Below are 15,029 nucleotides of genomic sequence, written 5' to 3'. Positions count from 1 at the left end.
TTTTCAAATGGTTGTGACTTTTCCAAAGGGTTGTGCCTTTTTCGATGAGTTGTAACTTTTTCAAAGGGTTGTGCCTTGGGGGTGTTCACGGTTTGGATGAAAATCGATCCAAACCGAAAAATCGAACCAAACCAATCAAATAAACCGATTTAATTTGGATTTTGATTTGGTTTGGTTTTAGATTCTTAAGAATCGGTAGTATTTTATTTGGTTATGATTTTGTTCGAAAAAATTGAAGAAATAACCGAACCAACAAGTTATATACATAAATTTTATCATTATACATACATAACATTAATATTCATAAACAATTTTAAAGATATTATATATGTTTCATCAAAGTTTATTTATAATTTACTTATGAAAAAAAATATCCAAGGTGAGAACATTTTTCTAATTGGTTGCATTTATATGAGTGTCTATCAAAATTCTTTGTGGAACTGAAAATATCATTGTCTATTCCTTCTAATACCATAATAGTGAATTTTGAAGTTTTATTTAGTAAATTCAATGATCGAAAGTTCTGTAATGGGATTCATTCTAACTATTTTTTCGTTTGAATGGATTATTGTCACTTTTTTCACGTTTTGAATGAATTTTTTCTTTTATTTTTATGTATGGTTAATAACCTAAAAACCGAACCAAATCAAACCAAAATAAAAAACAATCAAACCGATAAATGTACCTTACATTTGGTTTGGTTTTGATAATTCTAAAACCAATTAAATTAGTTCGGTTTTGGTTTTGATCAATAATCGATCCAAACCAACCCATGAACACCCCTAGTTGTGACTTTTTCGATATGTAGTGACTTTTTGAAAGGTTGTAACTTTTTTGATAAGGCACAATTAACACCTATTCATACTACTATTTGTTAAATATAAACAGATAAGTTTCCTCTCCCTTTTAAAGTATGATTTTTTTTTCATGTTTTCATTCTTCTTCTTCTTATAAAATATCAAGGATTATTCACAACAGTTGATAAAATTTAAAATTTAATAAAATTCGAAGTACCACATAAAAAAGAGTTGCTGAAGACATTGTAGCAAATCATTCATTAATATACACTCATATTTTTTCTTTTGATTTTCATGAGTGAATAGTGACAAAAAGTTGTGTAAAAGACGATACTAATAAAAATATATGAAAATAGTCAAATGATTTGAGTAAGATATTTCTTATTTGTTTTTTTATTTTTTATTCTTTTACCTTCAAAAGAAGGAGTTTCTTTTTAATTTTCTAAAACAGCGGGCATCAACGTCGTCTATTGAATTATTAGTTTTGATGTTTTTCAAAAATGTAATTTCACTTTTACTTATAATATGGTGATATAGTCATGATAATAATATTTTTAATACATATGTAAGAAAAAATTAAAGGAGAAAGTAAAGTGTTGGTGACAAGATATTTTAATCAAATGAAACACTATAGTGAGTATAGTATGAACATGTATTTTCGTCTTCCTTCTTCATTCGCTATGTATTGTTCTATATATTTTTTCTTTTCTATATTTAATCGAGTCTGAGTATGGATTTTTTAAGTATGAATTTTTCTGTTATTTTGTGTTCATTTTAAATTGAGAATATGTTATGTCACAAGATACACTTCTTGCTAGCTATATAAAAAAATAACGATTATTTTTAAGTATGAACATGAAATACTATTAGATCAAATTAAATATTCTATAAATAATACTTTAAATTTTATTCATCAAGAATATTTTGTATATCACTATACAACTTTTATAAGATATTAGATACTTTCATTACACAACAACTATATTATCTGTATGCGGCAAAAAAAGGAGAAGACTACAATTTTACAAAGATAACGTTGAAAGTTAAAGAAATGAATTTTTTTTCTCCAAAGGTTATATTTTTCATATATTAACATTAAAATATGATACTTATATATACATACNTGACATTAATCATGAAAGTTATGTAGACAATAACCATGAAAGTTATAGAGGAATATCAAGGATGAAGGTTATGGAGGTATCGGAGTTACTATATATTATCATGTAACTAGGTAATTTTCTCACGCTTTAAGTGGTCATAAATAATAATGCATTGAACTTCCAAATATTTTTTTTATCAATATCCATACATTAAAAATAATGGAAAAATAGGTTCTTAGAAAAATATTAGCAATATTCCAACATGAATTTGATTATTTTTCATTATCACATAACTGAAGAACACCTAATGAATGAAATATTCACGAAATAATAAGTCATTGGTTCTTTAATCAACATTAAAAGGAATGAAGAAGAAAATAAGAATATATATATATATATATATATATATATATACACACACACACAAAGTATAGGTCAAACTCAATATTTGACATACACTCAGACCTCTATTTGACCATCATTGGTTATAACAACTATGTATTCTTTATTTTTGTAAAATTACCTCTCTATGATATTCTTAATCAAATATTAATTGAGTCCTAATATTTTATAAAAGAAAGATTACTTATAAAGATAAAATATTGAAATATCTATGGTAAATCTTATTAGTATCATTGATGAGTCCACAATTTGGAGTCATTTAGGGCTATATTTTCATAGAATTAATGTCCTCAAACACATATTTTGCCTCAATAACTGATGTAAATCCTAACGTTCCACTTATATGAATTGAGAGAAAAAGCATGGACGCTATCAAGAAAAAAGGAACAAGTCGGTTGAACGAATAAAGAAATGAAAGCTTGATGATCGCCCAATCCATTAGGCGAGTCGCCGAAAGGCCTTAATCTCCTTTCGCCTAAAGTTCCAGTCTGCTGGGCCCTGAAGGAAAATATCAAGTTGGTGATGAAAAGGAGCAGTCTCCGCGTCGCTGCAAGCAATATATCACCTAATGATTCAAAACGCGAAGATGCTAAAGGCAAAAATAGAAAGGTGAAGAACCAGACCACAGGGCGGATCGTCGAGCGTGCCGACAATCCCGACTAACTGCGCCAAGTGGACCTTCATAACACAAATCTTTGAACACTATATACTTATTTGAATTGTTAGCTATCTATCTAGAATTGAATTTCAGAACAGAATATAGAAATTTTTAGACATTTTTTCAGTTTTAGAGTTTTTGGAGACATTGTTCTTAAGCTCTGAAGGTTTTCAATTCCAAGAAATTGGAAGTGGGTCTTGAAAATCTTCATCCTTGACGTGTTTAAATGCATTATTTATCGTACCCATTTGATGGAAACACTTATTGGTATCGATTTCGATCTCTTTTTCATGTCTAGCTAAAACCCTAAATTCTTGGGTGTGATTCTATGAATATGGGTTAAATTTATTATTGGGTATTGCTCATTGATAGTCCATTTTCTATTTAAATGTAATTTTGTTTAGTTGTTGCGTTTGAATTTAATGGGATTGTAGTTAAAAAATATGATTTTATCTTCGTATTTTTGGCTTGCTCTAGAGAGAGGTTTTAAAACCAAAACTACTAAATCGATAGCCTATGGTTATTAGGTCATCACGGGTTCAGCTCGAGAGAGTGAATGAGATAAGGTGAAGGTTGTGCTTAAATGCTGCAACTTGGTGTTTGAGAGAAACCGAGTTGATTTGAGGTAAATTGTTTGAGAGAAAATTTACTCCCACTAAAGTCTAGCTTAGTTACAAATGTTCGGCGATTTACTAGCAATAGCATTTACCTAGTTATTTATTTTACGGAAAAGGGTCAAAAATACCCTTGAACTATCTGAAATAGCTCAAATATACCCTTCAACTATATTTCGACTCAAATATACCCTTTCCGTCAAACTATAGGGTCAAAAATACCCTTTCCATTAACAGAATCTATTAAACGCCACTTGGATGCCACATGAAATGCCACATAAGCCAATAGGGTTTCATTCATGACACATAGACTAATAAACTTACCCCTAATCAGTCGTTGTTAATAGCTTATCCAATGAAGATAGCTTTGTAATGAAGTGATAGTTTTTGTTGATGATCAACAGGTGGATGCCGTTGAATTGATATCCCTATTCGCACTTACAGTTTTGCATGTATGAAGCTTGAAGAGTACCAAACTACGAAGGCAACTCCGAAAACTGGTGCTTCTGTAGCACCAGGAGAAACACATGTTCCAAAAGTGACTCAATTGGCTTTCAACTTATCATATGCAACCTCATTTGTGTACTTCCACAGTAGTTTATTAGTCTATGTGTCATGAGTGAAACTCTATTGGCTTATGTGGCATTTCATGTGGCATCCACATGGCATCCAAGTGTCGTTTAACAGATTCTGTTAATGAGAAGGGTATTTTTGACCCTATAGTTTAACGAGAAGGGTATATTTGAGCTGAAATATAGTTGAAGGGTATATGTGAGCTATTTCAGATAGTTCACGGGTATTTTTGACCCTTTTCCATTTATTTTATCGCATATTCATATCACATCCCAATAATCTCGTCTTCCTATTTCGTATCCTCATATTTTTGCTATTTTTTGTTTAATAGTTGAATACAAACCCCCCCCCCCACCCCCATTAATAATTGACATTTGTGTAACTTTTTGATTTAGTATGCTTTTATTCTTTAATATTTATAGCTATAATTGATTAGAACAAAGTTCTACTTTTCTATTTGATTCTCGACAATTAATTGCTTCCTTTAGACTCAACCCTAACTCATTCGGTTGGGTTATATTAGCCTCACGATTGTTGGCACTTGAATTGAAAGTAGTATCCTAATACGTGCAATCAGTCATGCACATACTAAATTTCAAGTATGAATATTTAAGAAAAAAAATGTACTTAAATGGTGTCTATCATTTATGTTGATAACCTGAAGAGGAAAGACTATTGATAACAGTTTTTGTATGGATAGTTCTTTTTAATTTTGTCGGTTAGATTTGTTTACAAAATTGAATGAAGTAAAATTAATACTTCAAATGTTCCAATGATATGTGGTCATTTTGATCTCAAAATACAGGTTACTCAATGACAATATCAACTAATCATTTCAAAGAATTTTCTGATTTTCTTTAAATTATAACTATTTACTTAAATAATTAATTTATTAATATCAATTCTATTTTACAACATCCTATACAATATATACGATACACACGTACAACACACACGATGTAGACTAGTAAACAAATACATAGAATAAGAATAAAGGTATATGCATAGATGAAGGGCATAGTAGTTAGATACGTCTGACAAACATCATATACATGGAAGAATGACATATACATAGGACATGTCGATATGTCTGTGATTCAAATGATTTCTTTTACGCTTTTCTTTGGAGTCCCGTTTGAACAACAATGTATATCTACTACAAAACATTCAAAAATTCTCCAAGTTTGGAACTGGAATCCAGCACTGATGTGACTTCGCCACCGGTGATTCCGATCCTTCACCTTCACCTTCATCTAACCTGACTTGTCCTCTGGCGCCTCCACCGTAATATCTCTATCCTAATCATCTCCGACGTCAAAGGAAATTTAATAGGTTTTTTAAAAAATAAAATACTCGAATATATGTGATAGATACATTATTACACCATAATAAAAGAATGATAATTGAATAGTGACAAACCTTTAAATATATTGTTAATGAACCAAAATCATTTTTGATAGTTATTATGAAGAAATTATGTGTTGAGAGGATAAAGGAAAAGAGAAAAAATAGTGGAGGACGTTGGGGTGGGGGAGACATATTGTTGGCGGAGGAGATAGAAGGAGGTTGAATTGTTATTATACCTTTAATTAAGAATTTTAAATTTAAGATAATTATTCAATACCATATTCAACATATATGATTTAATGTTTTTTTTTTTAAATATATGGTATAATTTAAAAAGTGATACTATGAGTAATATTTTTAAACTATAGGTAAAATATGTCTATATAGTATAATTATTAAAAAGTGATATTATGTAATTTTTCCAAAAAATAAATCCCTTGGAGTCGGGTGGCTCACTATCACTTAATAAAATGTTTCTTTGATATGTATTATAAGGAAGACATAATATATAAATCTGTTATTTAACTTTACGTTATTTTACATTTAAGTCCATCAATTTTGAGTATGTATAAGTAGACACTCATATTTGTGTAAATTTGAACGAATAGACACACGCGTCCTATGTGACATCCTACATGACAATTTGTGTCCGACGTGGTGTCCTATGTGTATTATGCCACATAAAATTTATGTGTCTACTTGTTCAACTTTATACAAATTTAAATGTCTATGTATGCACACATTCAGTTGGAGGATATAAATATGAAATGAGACAAAATTAAAAAGTATATATTATGCCTATAAAGGAAATAAGAAGAGCACATGAACATATTAATTAATAATTGACTAATAATCAAAAGACGTAATTTTAACATACCTTAGGAGTAATTTGAACTTGAAGCTCATAATTTCCTAAGCTTTGTTGCTCTTGTTGAATTTTCTTTGCACTTGTCTCTAAAGCATAGCCACACCATTTTATTTTGATGAATTTTAGTGTCATTATATCTCCAATCCTCTCCGGAATGTCCTCCAATTCATCCAACTCATTCACTATTAGTTGCTCAAGCATCGGAAAATTATCACTACCAGCTACTTCCCACCTTTGCAGTTCATAGCGCCCATAAAGTTGTAGATATTTTAATTTACGGAACACAACATCTTCATCTAGTTTCCAATCTGTTCCATCAAATGCACCTTCCAATTTGAGCACCTCAAGATTCGGTAAATTAGCCAGCAATTTCATAACTTCCCATGGTAATCTAGTGTATGATAATCTCAATTTCTTTAGATTAGGAGGGAAAATGTCTACAGAAAAATTCATCAGGACTGTTCTTATGTGTAGTGTCTCCAGATCCTGTACAAGAGTGAGAGAATCAAGAACATTGCAATTCTCAGAATCATCTGAAATCTTTAGTTTTTTTAGATTGGGAGTTCTTCTTATGATTTCCGCAACAAAAGGAGAGTTATAGAGATAAAGTGTTTGCAAGTTATACAGAAGTTGTTCTGTTTCAAGAGGATTTGATATATATAGTGGGCAATCAATATTCGCATGTCTTATCTCTGTCATTCTCCAAATATCTATTGGCTGCTTCAACTCTCTTGAATTCTTTATTAAAAGTCTGGGAGTTTTTCGAAGAATTATGGTCTGTAGATTTCTCAATTTGGCTAATGAAAGACAATCTCCAATTGTTGCAGCAACATATCTCAAATGTACAAGCTCGGGTATTACCAGAGAGAAATCTAACCAAACTGATAATACATCCAACACCTTAAGAAACTTGAACTCTGAAACACGGGAATAAATCCCGTTTTCTACCATATTAATTGAAATAAAGGTACGGATTATACCAATTTTACGTTGTGGACGCTCATCATGCTTATCTTTGACTTTAGACAGAAAGATCACTCCATGTTGATCATATCTGGCTTGGAGAACTTTCCCATTCATTACATGCACAACATTTTCGGTATGATCAGCTTCACTTAGGCACAATTGGCGAAGAAGATCATGAATTTTGCAAAATTTCATCCTTCCATTAACCTTTTGTTCTCCGGTCATTATTAGACTTCTATCAATTAACTCTTGTAGATACTCCTCCGCCATCACTTCTAATCTTTTATTGCTTCTTGCCTTTATGAATTGCTCTGCAATCCATAGCCTAATCAACCTGGAAACATTAATACATCTGTCTTCTGGAAAACCTCCAACATAGAGAAAACTAGCCTTCAAATATTGGGGCAAGTAATTGTAGCTCAAAGAAAGAATTGATTGGCATCGTTCGGATACCGTACCAAAGAATGAGTTCAGATTTTCCTCAACCTTCTTCCAATTGTCATGCGTTAAGTCCATTTTTCCAAGAAGTCCGGCAACGACAACAATCGAGAGAGGTAATCCTTGACATTGTTGTACAATGTGCTTCCCTATTTCTACAAGTAAAGGAGGACACAAATCTTTTTTGAATAGTCTTTCGATGAATAGATTCCAACTATCATCTCGACTTAGCAAAGACTTACTATGAGGCGGAAATCAGGGCAGTTGACATAATCAGCAACATACTTGAGCCGAGTAGTTAATAGAATTCGGCTTTTATTGTCATCATTTGGACATATTGCTTGCATTAGGTCCCATGCCTCAGTACTCCAAATATCATCTATGACAATTAGAAATCTCCTACCCTTCAGACCTCTATACACAAACTCCATTAATTGATCATCGCTCATTTCTTGATTGCTTCCGGTAATCGAAGAGGCAACTTCAAGAAGCATTTGTCTCTGATTGTATTCTTCAGAGATAGTGACCCATGCATGTTTATCAAATCGAGAGCGAATATATGAATCATCGCAAATTTTTCTAGCAAGAGTTGTCTTACCTATACCTCCCATACCAAAAATTGGTATGACAGTTAACTCGTCTGTTTGGGCAGTGACGCGATCAAGTATGATGTTGAAGTCATCCTCCATCCCAACAATAGTATTTTCCTCAATTGTACTTTTTTCTGGTGAGGAAGGAGTTGTTGCTAATTCTGCACATTTTCTTCCATGCTTGCTAAACTCAACTACCATCACCTCTTTCCTGAGAGAATCAACATCTTTTTCCACTTTTAGCAACTCTTGCTCGAAGAATTTAGCAGCCCCTTCTCTCTTCTCTCCGCAATCTGCTAGAATGATGTTTCTTAGACTTGAATCAACTTTATCTTCTGCTTTGTATATTACATCTCTGATCCTCTTTTCTACAAGCTTGGAATTGAAACTCGATAAATTAAATATTATTTAAAAAAATATATACAATTTAGATAACTATACTAGTTAATTAATTACATACCTTAAGAGTTTCAATATCCTTTGTGGTTGTGTTGTCAAGGAAAAGTTGCAGAGCAGAAAGATTTTGGTAGAGAGATTGAGCATATTGTTGTGTAGAGCATGGACAAAGGAACGATTGATTAGGTTTGAAGAGTTGTTCCAATGTATACACAAGTGAAGAGATAGCAGCATAAGCCATTTCTCTTTGTTTGCTGGAATGAGTAAAAGATTTAATGTCTCTGCTATGTTGTTCTTATTTCTTAGGCTAAGAGATCATTTTGTCCACATAATTTACTTTTCTTTATCACACCATCTTTTTGTTAATGGGGGACAAAGACATAGGATACTCACCCTTTGAAAAACTTATAGGACACCCTTTAAAGTGAAATGTGTAACTTTTAACTTGTTGAACATTTACTTCCATGATAATGAGATATTTTACTCCCCGAGTCGTTCTAATGGAAGGAACGGAGAACTCAAGTAATCTTTTTGGGTGGTCGCAAAATGACTTTTGTCTTGGGTTATTTAAGATACCACTTAACTAGCCTACTATGCTGAGGAATTGGATTCTTGAGTAAATTGCAGAATATAAATAACTAGATTTTTAAAAAACTAGATTTATATATGTTACTATAAGTAACATTTTACTCCTAAAACATCATTTTGAGTAACGTTTTACTTCTAAAACGTTACTCACAGTAACATTTTAGGAGTAAAACGTTACTTTGAGTTACGTGTATCAATCTAACGCCGTCAGCTATAAAAAAGTAAAATACATCCTAAAACGTTACTGTGAAATATGTTTATACTAGTTTTGTAAAACTTTAAAAAAACATATTATTTTAGTGAATTGCTTTATATTATGACTTATTTTGGTCAAAACCTCAGCAATCTCTAGCATAATGTCCTTTCTTTCCACATTTCTAGCACTTCTCCATTTTACAATTGTTGAGGCCTTCTGCGGACTTGTTTTGTGGTTGACTTCATTGTTGTTGATTCTTTTGGTCTCCCCCGATCCCGTAAGCTTCCCTCCGCTTCTTTTTTTTTGTGTATGTTAAGTCTTTCCTTTGCTGAATAGAGTCTTATCTTCATCTTTTATAGTGAAACTTGATAATGACTTCTCTTTATAACCTGTCAAGAGTAATCATACGTTTTATACGATATTATAATATTAAACTTTGGTGACATCCTTCCACTGTGATATGTCATGTGTGTGTGTACGTCTGTGTGTTTATGTAGGTTTCAACAATCTAAAATCTCAGGGAAAGAACAAGTTATACTTATACGTGGTATGTGATGTGAACAAAATTTGTATATGATAATACGCATAGAAACTCATTTCAAACTGGTATAATAGACTAAACTAAATTTAAGGATACTAAATGTATTAAATTTATTGGTAAAAGCTGATCATACTAATTTTACGAATTAAAAACTGGTCATCCATATATGGGTATAATAGGTATAGATATGAAAAGCCACTCTATGTGAGTACTTAAAAGAAATACCCTATGAATAAAAAATTAGTTGGATGAGTACCTTTTAATAAATAATTACTAATATTAGTGAATTTTTTTATTTATTACTATTTATAGCAATACATATTATTTACGCAATATATATGGATTATAACTATTTTTTAAATATATTATGCAATATATATGGATTATAACTATTTTTTAAATATATTATGCTTGTTTGGTAATAAATCTACTCATTGTATTATAAGTGTATTAAAATATGTGATAAATATATTATCCATCAATAAAACTTATATTATACGTAATTAATAAATTATTCTTTATAATAATATTAAAATTATATTATAAATATATTAAAAGTGATTAAGTGAAAAAATTGATATCATTATAAATGATAAATAATTTTTTTGTTATAATATATTTATGTAAGTTTCATAGGTCGTAATTGATCCACTCAAGTGAAAAAAGATACAAAAATAGTCTTATCAAATAAGTTTCACAAAACACCACTAAAATTAAATGAACTACCCAACAATGTACTTTATTTTCCATCTCATAAATATTTTAAAGACTAGATAGTGGTTGCCCCCAATACAAAAAATAAGTGATTATTTTCACAAATATTGGTAGCTCTTATATAAATACTAGATTTTGAAAACGTGTGTTGCACGTTACTTCCTTGTAATTACTATAAAATGTATGCATATTTGCGAAATTCAATTTCAGAATAGAAAATATATTTGTATTGCACGCTACTTAGTATAAATATTGGTAAATTATTTAAATACAGTTACAATATGTATAAATAGTTATTCATAAAATTAAGTAATAAAAAGAGAGAGAGAGTGTAATACCAAATTAGCTAATGAATTCGAAAATAAAATGAAATAGAGTAGACTAAAAACAATAAAATAGCTAATGAATTCTAAAACTTTTAAATAACAAAAATTAAAGAGAGAAATAGTTCTAGTTTATAATAATAGAGGAACTTTCTCAAGAACTAACAAAAGCATAAACAGATATATCTCTTTTTTATTGCATATGTGATGAACAATTACATTCATCAACAATTATCCATCAATAATTATACATTAGAATAACAAAGCGCATGCATCAACAAAAAGTAATTGTGTTGAACAATGTGTCAGTGTAATTACATCCACCAATAATCATTCATCAACAATTATACATCGAAATAACTAAGTGTATGCATTAATATAAAATGATTTTGAAGATAATTTTTTGGAATTTATAGTTACAAGTTTGGAATTGTAAAAGTCATTTAAAAATTGATGATATACATAACATCTATGAGAATTAGATTGTTTAAAGTTGGGAATATGTAGAGTTTCTTACTAAAATCTAAATATGTGTCATATTAAGATGTATGGTAATTCAAAGGACATTTTTGTTCTTTAATGTTAAAGGATATTTTGAATATAATTTACTGTTCTTTGTTGTTACGAAACACTTCATCTACCGAACTCTATTTTAGAATGAAAAATAAATTAAACATTTCTTTAATTAATCCTACCTAGAAACATAATGGATTAATACCATATAAGTATTATTTAAGTAATATTTTATTGATTATTTCTTTAATAATATTTAAAATAGTAAAAGGGTAGAATCATTATCCTATTTTAAAGTTAAGATCTTCTCACTTATAATAAAAATAAAAATAATTTCTGGACTCGCTCTCCGCTCGTTTACCTATATCAGTCAATACACTTTTTTTTTAAAAAAAGTATAAAAATTATTAATAATATTGTTTTATGTTTAAAAATTTAAAGGAGTATATACTCCTTAAAATGAGTATAAAGAATCTATGAGATTTTTTATCCAAATACTTTTTTTCCTAGATAGAATAAATGAAATAATAAGTTCTAAATTTAATCAATAAAAACATAAAGTTGCAGAATATAAAAATATTTAGCAATACCGTTTTTCTTCTTCTACGCTTCCTCGTCTTTGGTTATTAGGGTATTTATTTACAAATATGAAATCACACCATGATTTTATTTTCATACAAGTAGTAAATCATTTATAAATTCTAAAAAAAACACATTAAATATATTGCATGCTAATTTTTGTAGATTTAATTATGAGAAAAAACTAATTACATGAATTATTCAATTCTCTTATCCAATAACCTAGAGTGTTCACTACATGATAATCAACTTGTTATAATAAACATAATCTTTAAAAGAAGATTTGTACATCAGACATGTAAATGAAAATTTTTATTTTCTTTTTCATTGCCATTATTCAAGAAAAAGTAGTCAATTTACCTTTCTTCAACCGAAAAATTGAATGTAACAAACAATGAACTAAGTAAAAATATGCAACATTGAAATGAAAAATAATACTTACCAAACAACAAATAAATGTCCATGACGCCTTTAACCTTCTTGAAGAATGCATCGAATGCACTGAAATGATTAAATTATAATACATATACTATATTCTCCAAGAATTTACCGTCAATAAATTAACGAAATAACATACATATTCTTTCTCACACATGTAGATTTTTTACCTCATGAATGTTGAGCAGACTTTTTGTCCAAATGAAAAACTCTCTAGAATTATTTATCACCTGTTGCGTTAAAAACATAATTTTTTTATGAAAAGAATGAAACAAAACATGTAATATTAGTTCTACCTATATAAATATATGTCTAAAATTTATTGAAAAGAAACATTAAAAATTTGAAGAAGAATTTTGTGAGATAAATCAATTCACATGCTATTGTCATGAGAAGACATCAAAATAATGTATTTTGATGGAAAAATCATGTATATGATTTTATCAATGGAACTCTTCAAATTCTTTCACTTAAAATTAAGAGAAAAGACATAAATACACCATCGAAGTTGTCCCATATTTGCATAAAGACACCTAACTTTTAAAGTGTCCTATCACCACACTAAACAGCTATATATCGTTGTAAATTGGCCATTTTTACCCATTAACTCATTTGGGTTGTTTACACGCACGTTAGGCGCGTCATGAGCCATTTTTTATTTTTATTTACCAGTTTAAAACAGTCATATGTCATTTTCTTTCTTTAATATTAATTATTTAATTAATTTTTGTATCTTCCCCAATTTAAACTCAAAAATAGCCGTTGGTAGACCTAAAATTTTGATTTACATGGCATGAACAATATTGGTGCTCTCTTTTTGACGACTTCATCATCTTCCTCAAGAAAATAAGGTAGGAATTCGTCTTTTCTCTTTTAATTTCCAGTAGAAACGTTAATTTGAAGTTTTTTATGGTTGAATTTCTTCTCAATTTTGTGATTAGTTTTTAATTGAAAATGTCAAATACAATGTTGAATCGTATTTGTAATGATGAGAATGATGTGATGTTGCGAGTGAAACTGCGATGCAAACATGGTGACTTAATATCAATGCAAACTTCATGGTCGGAGCATAACCCAGCTCGAAGATTTTGGTCTTATCCACGCTACTCGTGTTTGTTTACTAATTATTTTATGGAGATCTTTTGTTTATGTATTTTTCTTTAGTTTGTGTTTTGCGTATTTTAGGAGGATGCGTGCAACTTCTTTAGATAGAGGGATTGAGAAGAAGTTGATATATGATCCAAGTACGTTTTTCCGAGATTAGCAAATTGAATTAAGGAGTTGGAAGAAGTATTGACATCTTATGAAAGTCGTGTTGAAAGTAACCAAGTAATGATGAAGGAGAAAAAGAAGGGCAAATGTTGTAACTTGAAGCTAATCGTCTTGATCATTTTTGTGTGTTTTCTAAGTTTAAGTCTAACCAAAAATGTGAAGGATGGAAGTTGTAGGTGTGTGCAACCAAAATTGTCATAGACATGTTTAGTTACTTTCAAATTTTTTAAATTGTAGGTGTGTGTACCTAGAAGCTAATTGTCTTGATCTTGCTAGTTGTAGATGTGTGTAACTTGAAGGATAGAATTTGTTGAATGTTCAAGTTATTGTTGTTCTTTGTTGTCGAAATTGTTATGATTTGAACAATTAGTTAATGTATTTGGGTCTCTTATCTATATTATCATGGCAACCATTTGAGAAACTTCACAAATATGTCAATTATAATTAAAAAGGCAATAACAAAACTTACTAAAAAGAAGACTTTATAGTCTAGTTTGATTCCAACCATTCAAGTTTGTTTGGTTACACGCAAAACTGAGTTTGTTTCCAATAAAAAACAACACAAAAATATGCATAGTTAAATTTTGTTTGTCAAAATGAACAAGGCAACATCAAAATTCCCTACTTCCATGGCACATAAGTCTTTCTACTTGAAGTTGTTTGACCTTGGCTATTAGCAGCATTCGCAGCAGCTACAGACCTAGTTTGGATAACCTTTTCAGCCCTCATTCTTTCCAGGTTGCTACTGGTAATAGTTGTCTTCCCCTTCCATTTGAATCCACGTACTGGTGTGTAGCCAATATCACCAGTGACAACATCAGCTGTAACGACCTGTTTAGTCGTTTTGAGCAGCAGATTTTATTTCTGGAAAAACTGTGTGAGTCGACGGAACTCACGACGGACCGTCATGGGCACGATGGACCGTCGCAGGTGTCTCGTTCCAAAAGACTTAGACTTCTGAAATTTGGATGCTGAAATCGACTCTCTGAACTTGGCGACGGACCTGCAGGACGAACCGTCGTGGGCACGACGGACCGTCGCAGGTGTCTCGTTCCAGAATACTTAGACTTCTGAAATTTGGGTACTGAAATCGACTCTCTGAACTTGGCGACG

General features: G+C 30.4%; 2 pseudogenes across 1 annotated transcript; both read right to left on the bottom strand.

Annotated features, from left to right (window-relative positions):
• Positions 1 to 5,127: 5,127 nt before the first annotated feature.
• LOC107032695 lies at positions 5,128 to 9,114 on the bottom strand (annotated as a pseudogene). Its single transcript, XR_001458388.2, has 3 exons — positions 8,817 to 9,114; positions 6,372 to 8,731; positions 5,128 to 5,445 (listed from the first exon to the last, which is right to left on the bottom strand). The product of XR_001458388.2 is annotated as a putative late blight resistance protein homolog R1B-12 (transcript).
• Positions 9,115 to 14,567: 5,453 nt separating this feature from the next.
• Positions 14,568 to 15,029, bottom strand: part of LOC107032714 — an 8,062-nt pseudogene continuing 7,600 nt past the window's right edge.

Source organism: Solanum pennellii, chromosome 10, assembly GCF_001406875.1.
Source record: "Solanum pennellii chromosome 10, SPENNV200".
NCBI lineage: Eukaryota > Viridiplantae > Streptophyta > Magnoliopsida > Solanales > Solanaceae > Solanum > Solanum pennellii.
This window is presented reverse-complemented; position numbering and strand designations above follow the sequence as displayed.